General features: G+C 46.3%; 1 long non-coding RNA gene across 2 annotated transcripts; it reads right to left on the reverse strand.

Annotated features, from left to right (window-relative positions):
• Window positions 1-952: 952 nt before the first annotated feature.
• Window positions 953-5,800, reverse strand: LOC127340645 (uncharacterized). 2 transcript variants are annotated; one of them, XR_011754480.1, is made up of 7 exons: window positions 5,559-5,800; window positions 4,836-4,981; window positions 4,561-4,716; window positions 3,691-3,876; window positions 2,852-3,037; window positions 1,407-1,569; window positions 953-1,177 (listed from the first exon to the last, which is right to left on the reverse strand). It is a non-coding gene; the product is annotated as an uncharacterized lncRNA (long non-coding RNA). The 2 variants fall into 2 exon arrangements; XR_007874663.2 differs by lacking the exon at window positions 4,836-4,981 and having other exon boundaries at window positions 955-1,177.
• Window positions 5,801-9,439: the final 3,639 nt, after the last annotated feature.

Below are 9,439 nucleotides of genomic sequence, written 5' to 3' on the forward strand. Positions count from 1 at the left end.
AACTCCAGCGCCACCGAGACGGACACCGGAAAAGACGCCGAACCTCCAGGGTCATTCGTCATATGTTTTAGGAGCGCCATACTAAATGGTGGATCTCAGCATTGGCGGTGTCGAAATACAAGGCTTAACCTTGAATGGGTGGCCACTCCGCGTCATCGACGTCGAGGAGGTCCTGCACCTTGAAGGAGCACAACAACCGAGGCTAGTAGTTCACGGCCACTCCGGCGAACGTGTGCTCGCTTCATCGTCGTGTTCCCCACGTCGCCAAAGCAGGTGATAGGGTAGAACCGACTGTTGTACTACATATCGTACTCGCAACCTTTGCGTGAGAGTTCCGCTCCCCCCCGCCACGGATGGCGAAGGCTGCAACGCTCATCCTGGAGAACGTGATCGATGCATGGATTAGGGAAAAATGTAACTAGTAGATCGATACAAGTTTATAGCTTGTAAACATGCCCGTTTCACCACCTGGCACATTTTGTTTGTCAAGGACTAAAAATGCTGGCATTTTTTACGTGGCCTACTATATATGCTAATTATTTTGGCCAACTGCCAAGTGCACTTGCTCGATAACTTTGCAATTTACACAATTCTCAAGTTCAAATGATTAACTTAGCAATTCAAAAAAAAAATTACTACTGCACTTTTGGTTCTACTTGTACCGCCGCTCATGATTGTTTTAGATAGGCGGAATTTCCCAAAAAGAAAGGAACTTTTTAGCAATCCAAAAGTTTGGCACGACCATCCATATTTTCTTCACAGCTCGCATCATCATCAAAAGACAAAAAAGTAAACCTCTCAAAGCGCATTTTTTATTTTTTTCACATAGCTTCTCGACCGGAGCATTACAATACACCCATATTACAGCAACTGAAGCATTCTTTTCACATAGCTGCTGTCGAGACTGCAGCCACACCAAACCACACGGGATGGCCACGTCGACAAAAGGATACCGCCAACTGACAGCACGCACAGCACATACAAAGCTTTGTGGCAAGCTTTCTCAGCATTTCAACTATAATACAACCATTCAGAAACATAATTTCAAATACACCAAACAAGCAGCAGCAGCAGCACAACATCCGCCACATGGACGCCAGACTGAACCAGACAAAGATGAGCCACAGCACCATACCCTGGACATGTCGTCCTCGCTGGCGACTCACCTTCCCCTGCACTAGAAACGACCATGCAGAGTTTCAGCATTAATAGCAACACTCAGACATCCATTCTTCATACCACTAATTGTTCATATTCTTGCTAGCATTCATCGATTAGCTCCGGTAATACTTCATACCAGAACAACTAGTGAAAATATTCATCACATTTGATATACATGCAAAGTTCTGAACATGAAAACAACTCAAATCGCTGAAAATGAAAAGATGAGGGATAAGAGGTCTCACGGGCGGATGATCTGCATGGTGTGTTTAATGATGAGAGGTCTCACCGGATGACAAACAAGCAGCCGCGCAACAGCCCAGAGATGGATGCCCGACTAAATCAGACAAAGATTAGACACAGCACATGGCCCTGGCCATGTCGTCCTCGCCGGCGACTCACCATCCCCTGCAGCAAGAACGACAACGCAAAGTTTCAGCATTCCAGCGCTTAGACAACAATTCAACCACATATATACAACTGTTTTTGTAAAGCATCAAGGGATTGTTTTTGTCCTACCAACAATAAAAGCTCATGGATTCCGGACAACCTGACATTACCAACAACCAATTTACTTAACATCATATTTCAAACAAGCTTCATGCGGGTACAACATATTGCAAAACACATGGGCCCTATTTTTCAAAACCAAAACAAAGCTCCAATCCTGAAATCAAACATTAAGGAATCCGACCAATCACAGAAACAATCAACTAAAACACTACTTATCAGTGCCACAACCAACTCCTACAAACCAAAGCAGGTCACCGCGTTTAGGATTGCAGAGTTATCAAGACACTCAAATTAGCAATTCCGAAACTAGTTCGGGCCCTAAATTCTTAACAGAGCCCAACCACAAGTCACAGGGGCATAGAGAAACATGTCAACAAGAACGTCATGATCATTAACCACTATTGTATAGCAAGCATGGCTGCAATCCATTCAAGGAAACCAAAGATAGACCAGCAATGATGTAGACACAAAACTGGAGACTCCAGGCCAGCATGAGCATGTTACTGTAAACATCAAGGTATTGTTTTCCTACACACAACTAAACATAAAGATTCCGTACGCGTTTGGCAGAGTCAGGCCTGATCTTTAGAACACCTGAAACTTTAGGGGATAGCTACCTGAGTTGGGAAGTAAGGATGACATTACTAAATCTTCGCCCTTTATTGTTTGCTCAAAGCAGACACCAATACCCTTGTATGGCTTAGAGAGCCATCCAAACTTGATTATCTCATCCAGCCAGACAAAATTATAGTTTATCATTTGGAAAAGTTGCACTACATGCTTGTGAGGACTGAGTGATGAATCCTTCAAGTCATCATCCTGGTGCTCTAAATTTTAAAGAAAACGCAATTATATTTGTAGGCAGCGGAGCAACATAAATTCTGCAAGTAACACTTAAACTCCTTTAACAAAAGTGTTCATAAAAACCCCTGAATCAAACAATTTTTGTGTGTTTCCATCAAAGTATTAATCCAGGCTTGCCAATTACCATCACATCCATTGTTCATATCAATAGTTGTTCATATTTTTGCTAGCATTCATCGACTAGCTCCGTTAATAGTTCATATCAGTACAACTAGTGAAAATATTCATCAGATTTGATATACACGCAAAGTTGTGTGAACATGAAAAGAACTCCACTCGCTGAAAATAAAGGATGAGGGATGAGAGGTCTCACAGGCAGATGATCTGCATGGTGTGTTTGATGATGCAAGTATGGTTGTAACCAAAGAAGAACACTGTCGTCACCACAACAGCAAATACTTGAGGCCGACACTGTTGTATACAGCACCATCATAACGCCAGAACATACACGGTTGCTGAGTTCGGATTCAGCCTTGGCCAACAGCTTCTTCAAGTTTCCCTGACGAAAAAAGAAAAGACACGATTGGAGTAAATTCGACAACAATTTCAACCATGTTGAGTAAAAGGGAAAGTTTATCAAAGCGAGACATGTCAAACATAATATATCATTAGTAAAAATAAACAGCCCCATTAATCTGTTCTAAATAAGCACTTAATAAGAATCACCTTGAAGAAATAGTTTGCTGCAATGCATAGACAAGAGGGCGATGTTCAGTAAACAATATTTAGCACTAGCATTTTTTGTAGCAAGGTTGGCTCCTCGAGTTAATGAACCTCAAAGCTTGTTCTGACAAGATATTATTGACTAGTCCTTCCGAGTTGATTAAACATGCAAGATTAATATTCCAGTTTGACAAAGTACTCACATTTAGCTATAGTGTACTGCTGCAATTTGAATCAAAGCGCACAGGAACCATTAAATTCAGAAATCAGACCAATTGAATTAATTGATCTGTCCTTGTTTCGCTTCTTCCAGTTAATTAACCTCAAGCTTGAACTGATCTAATCTAGAGTAAACTAGTAGTTACAACAAACAAGTGTTCCTGGACAACTAGTGAAAATATTCATCTCCTTTGATATACACGCAAAGTTCTGAACATGAAAAGAACTCCACGCGCTGAAAATGGAAAGACGAGGGATGAGAGGTCTCACTGGCAGATGATCTGCATGGTGTGTTTGATGAAGCCAGTATGGTTGTAGCCAAAGAAGAACACTGTCGTCACGAAAACAGCGACCACTTGAGGTGGACACTGTTGTATATAGCACCGCCATAACGCCAAATAATACACAGTTGCTGAGTTCGGATTCAGCCTTGGCCAACATCTTCTTCAAGTTTCCCTAACAAAAAAGACACGATTGGAGTAAATTGCACACAACAATTTCAACCTTTTTGAGTTCAAGGGAAAGTTTATCGGAACAAGACATATCAAACAGAATATATCATTAGTAAAAATAAACAGCCCCATTAATCTGCTCTGACCAAGCACTTAATCGGAATCGCCTTGAAGAAATAGTTTTCTACAATGCACAGACAAGAGGCGATGTTTAGAAAACAATGTTGACTATTTACTGTATGTATCAGAAATTACACACTAGCATTTTCTGGAGAAAGGTTGGCCTGGCTCCTCGAGTTATTGAACCTCAAGGCTTATCCTGATCTTATATGTGGATTAACTAGTCCTACTGGACGTACTGACAAGATATTATTAACTAGTCCTTCAAGTTAATTAAACAGGCAAGATTAATATTCCAGTTTGACAAAGTACTCACACTTAGCAACAGTGTACTGCTGTAATTTGAATCAAAGCACACAGGAACCATTAGATTCGAAATTCAACCAATTGAATTATTGATGTGTCCTTGCTTTGCTTCTTCCAGTTAACTAACCTCAAAGCTTGAACTGATCTAATCCATGACTAAACTAGTACTGACAACAAACAGGTGTACGTACTGACAACGAACAGAAATGCTTGCACATGTATCATCATTTCACGTTCAGGAAAACCACGCCGCTGTGCTTACCCGTATCTCACAGCCACTCGAGCACTCAAACTTGAGGCACAACAGGGTAAGTATGTAGAAGTAGAACGCGTGCATCGTCTTCCCATCCTCCAGCGCAAAGATCTTGACCCGCCCTACCTCCACCACATAGCAGTGTCGATTCTTGTGGGCTCGGGTCTGAAAGAAAATGCACCACAACTACACTGTCAACCTCAAATTCAAGTTCGGAGTGACAACAAATATGACTACACTGTATCATCATTTCACGTTCAGGAAAACCACACCGCCAAGCTTACCCAGCCACTTGAGCACTCAAACTTGAGGGGCTACTGGACCAGTACGTCGAACGCATGCCTCGTCTTCCCATCCTCCAGCACAAAGGTCCGGAGCCGCCCTACCTCCACCACGCCACATAGCAGTGTCGATTCCGGTGGGCTCAGGTCTGAAAGAAAATGCACCGCAACTTCACTGTCAAACTTCAAACTCAAGTTCGGAGTGACAATTAATATGATGGCAGGAAAATGTGCCATTAAGAGGTGAATTGGACAGAAACAGGTATAGTGCTTGCACAGCAGAACACCCAGGTTGCATCAGGTTTTAACAATGTACTCCAAAAAAGAAGATACTAGCAGCATCTTTTTGCAGCAACGTTGGCTCCTCGAGTTAATTAACCGAAAGGGCTTGCGCTGGTCTAATCTATGGAGAAACTAGTGCTCCTAGGTGACGCACTGACAGCAAACAAGTGTGCTGTTATCAAACTCTGTACATGTATTTTCGTTGAACTGAACCAACAGGCATCAATATATCTAGGTAGTTTATGTATCACGTACATGGACAACCAAAAGCTCCCGAATTCTGATCTAAAAATCATCTACGCACTGATATTGAGTTTCCTGGCGCACACACACGGACTGCAATTCCCAAATCAGAACCCAGGTCCAATCAAAACGAGATCAGCAAAATTATTTACTGGTTCGTTTTAGGGATTGGAGAGAGGGGGAAGAGGAGGGGAGCCTCACCGGCCACACGGGGGCGGACTTGTTCCCGGCGAGGTCGTGGGAGGAGACTGCCGCCGGGACGCATCACGTCGGAGTAGTGCTGTGGCAGATTGGCCTCGTAGAGGAAGCCGGGAAGGAGGGCTCCCCGAGGCACGCGCTGCGCGTGGAGGACGACGGCAGCCAAAGCCCTCCATGGCCTGCGTCGTCGCCGGCGCGTCCTGGTGGCCGGCTCGCCGGCGTGCAGCGGCAGCCGCCCTCGGCCACGACGGATCCGCGCTCGACGTGCACGCACGCGTGCGCCGGCGGACGGGCCTGCCGCGCCACCGTGGTTCGTGGGCGACCGGCGCCGCCTCTGTCGCGGTCGCGGGAGATGCAAAGGAAATGGGAAATTTCGTTAATTTGGCTGATTCATGCCAAGATGGAATATTTATACGGTGATTAATCTAAAGATTGACTGCTTACTATGGTTGAAGAAAATGTCAAATATAGGTAAGTTTCTTAATTAAAAAATTACTCTCTCCAATTTAATTAATAGCCGTAATCTATGCTAGTGTTAAAGGTATTCCAAAATGACGCGACTAACATTTTGTGTAAACAAGGATACTCATTTGAAGCTAGTACTCGTATATCTAATTAAGCCAATTAATCAAGCATACCATTTGAAGCTACTCCCCCGGATTGAAGGTCAAATCCCGGGAACCAGGAAAGTAATTAACTATCACCAGAAAATTTGTTGAATAATCGGTAGAATTCAATTCGTGCCTAAAATGTAGGAGAATTTATTAAGTGAACAAAAATCAATCAGGGAACTAATTTTGGAGGCGGAATTAGAGGGGATCCAAGCGCACGGTTATTCTCCTGCCCAATCAACTAGTAGCATGACATACGTGTCCCGTGACAACCCACGACCCCAACCCTAGCCGCCACACCCACCGCACCCCCTCCTCCCGCCGCCGCCGCCGGTGGCGCCGCCGGGCAAAGCCCCGGTGGCGTGGCGGCGGCGGGGGCTCTTCCTCTGCTGCGCCGGGAAGCGCCCGGCCTAGTCTTCGCGTGGTGCTCTGGGACGGCGTCAAGATGGTGGAGGCGACGTCGCGTCGGAATAAGGATGCTTGGGAGCTCGATCCCCATCTCGGCAAGGCCACTTGTGGAGGCGCCGGTGAGCTGCGCTGGTTTCCTCTCAGATCTGCGGATCGGGGAGGGTGGATTCCCCGGGCACGGTCGAATTTCGACCATGCCGTGGAGTTTGCGGAGTCCTGCTACGGAGTCGGAGGAGTGCGATGTTGTTGCCTTCTCCTCGGCCGGCCGTGGTGGCGAGGGAGAGGAAGGAGATGGCACCACTTGTCTTCCTTTTTAGGGTTTGTGTTCTTCGGTGGCTTGCGGCTATCACGTCTTGCAGCTTCTTACGGCCGGCCTTGGTGGCGAGGGGAGGAGGCGGTGCGACGTGGCGACGCCAAATCGGCCGGATGGTCGGGAGAAAGACCCTTCTTCCTCCTTGTCGGTATGATTTCTTGCTCTTGTTTTCCTTCCTCCTCGGCGCCGATCTTTGGAGGGAGTTCTGGTTTGCCCAGCGGATGGCCCGGCCGTGGTCTTTGGACCGGTCGGTTGACTCGAGTTCCCTTCCTTTCGGAAGGGACACTTTTCGCGGTACTCAAAGCCAAAGATGGCGACGGCTACTGCGGGCGTGTTGGATTGGTGTCCATGCCTTCTCATCAACGGTGTCAAGGAACGAGGAAGCAGCGTGGTGGCAATTGCACCGTGGTCGAAGATGATGACCTGCTTGCGCTTGGTTGTAGTTCTTTCTGCAGGGTCTTCTCTCAAGTTTATGGGATGATGAGACAGGGCTCCGAAGATCTTCATGGGCTATGGTGGTCTTAGGGTGTTCTAGGTGTTTTTGGTCCTTTGTATTTGTGTTTCTCTGTGCTTGTAAGGGTCAACAACTTTGTATCTTTCCGTGATATGAATGCAGAGAAATTCTCAAAAAAAAAAACTAGTAGCATGTTTGTAGGAAAAAAGTAATAACGGAGATTAATTAGGGGCGCAGATATTTGGATATGGCAAGAATATTTGAAATGCTAGAGGGTCAAATTCCGTGAATTAGGAAGAAAAATAACTTTCACCAGAAAATTTGGTGAACAATCCGAGGAATTGATTTCCGGGCGGAATGCGGTTCCCGCCCAATCAACTAGCATCTTTGTAGGAAAGTAAAGGGAAATTAATTAATGAGCATGTTACTTGGGGAATTAAATCTCTCTCCAACTTTTTTTTTGCCAATACCTCTCTCCAACTTCCTACTTTCCAAATTGACTCCAATCGGCACCAGGGTTTGCTCATTGTCTTCTTTCCCCACGTGGCAGTTTAATAAAGACATAGTCGTAGTATATACTACCCCTACAGGAAACGATATCTTTGTTGGGTATTTACTAAAAACACTCCGCCAAGACAACAAAACAAAGACCTGACGGACGAAGAATCTTCATCGGGTGTTTTTTTGCGGGTACATGGCAAAGAGCATTTGCCATGTGTCAAACCCAGACACACGGCGAAGAAAAGCACATCTCCGTTTTCATTCCGTCTAACGGCATGTTTTCTTTGTTGTGTCTCTTTTTCTTGGTACAGGGAAAATAGTAGAAACCGGTCACGTCATCTCCCACTCTTCGCCGAGTAGCTCTAAGAGTGACACACGGCAAAGACCATGAAAAGCCACGGCCGGATGTTTTTTGGTAGGGTACACGACAAAGAGTTGTTTAAGGATTACAAAAAGTACAAACACCGGGTGTTTTCTGGTGAGGATACACGGCAAAAACTTGTTTAAGGATTAAAAGAAGTACAAACGCTGGGTGTTTTCTGGTGAGGACACACGGCAAAGAGATATTTTGGTATTAAGAAAAGACAATGCATGCGGGATAGCCGGAGCAACAACCGCATTGATATGTCATGTCTCCGTCGCCCATCGCCGCCCCTCGAGGTCACGTTCGGCTGAGGAGGTCGATGACATTACGAGAGGGCTCCGGCGCGACGCCGCAGGCTGCAGGTACGGCGGATAGAGCTCTCTGTCGCGGGCAGCAGGGGGAATATGGCGGGGCTTTCCATCATGGGCTGCAGGGGAAAGTGGCGACGGCGGGGTGGAGCAATACCTCACGGGCGGCAGGGGATGGCGACCTCGGGGCGGAGACTGGTGCAAGACGGCGGTGACCAGCGAGGTGGAGGAGCTTTCGCGCGATGAGGCGGCGGAGTCGCAAGGCAGAGTTGGCCGTCACGCGGTGCCGATGAAGGTCGTGGCCTTGCAATACTGGGTAGAATCATGGGACAAGGAAGAGGGAAGGAACCGACCGGATAAGAAGAGAAGAAAAAGGATAGAGGGAATAAAGGGGAAAAGGAGCCGGCAGGTGAGGGTATACATAGTTTTCCGGAACAAGGCCATATCATGCACATGCATGTGCCCAGGGACGGGAATCAATGTTGTGTGCCATGAAAAACATGTTTTCCATTTTTCTGAGTACCAAAACAATATTTTTTGTGTGAAGTAGGTACATGGGCGCGAACTAGGGTTGAGGGAAACCAATGCACAATGATAGAAGTACGCCTATGCAACGTGCTCCACACACCCGCCCCGCGCGTTAGCTCTCCGAGAAGCCGTAGGATCCCTCGCCGTCTCCAGCCGATGCCGCTAGAAACATGCCAGATTTAAACTACGCACCATCCTTTTCGGTTTTGCGCGCCTCCCAACAGGTGCACCGCCGCACTCGACGCGGCGAAACGGGACGTCCCATCTTGAGAACAACTAGTTGAAAAAAATCTGAAAAATGTGAGAACATCGCGAGGCGTCATTCTATGTGAGGGAGGGGAAAAATCAAACTTGGAATCAGACAGTTATTCGAAAAAAAACTTTCACGAAATGAGCT

Source organism: Lolium perenne, chromosome 3 (assembly GCF_019359855.2).
Source record: "Lolium perenne isolate Kyuss_39 chromosome 3, Kyuss_2.0, whole genome shotgun sequence".
NCBI classification, from domain to species: Eukaryota; Viridiplantae; Streptophyta; class Magnoliopsida; order Poales; family Poaceae; genus Lolium; species Lolium perenne.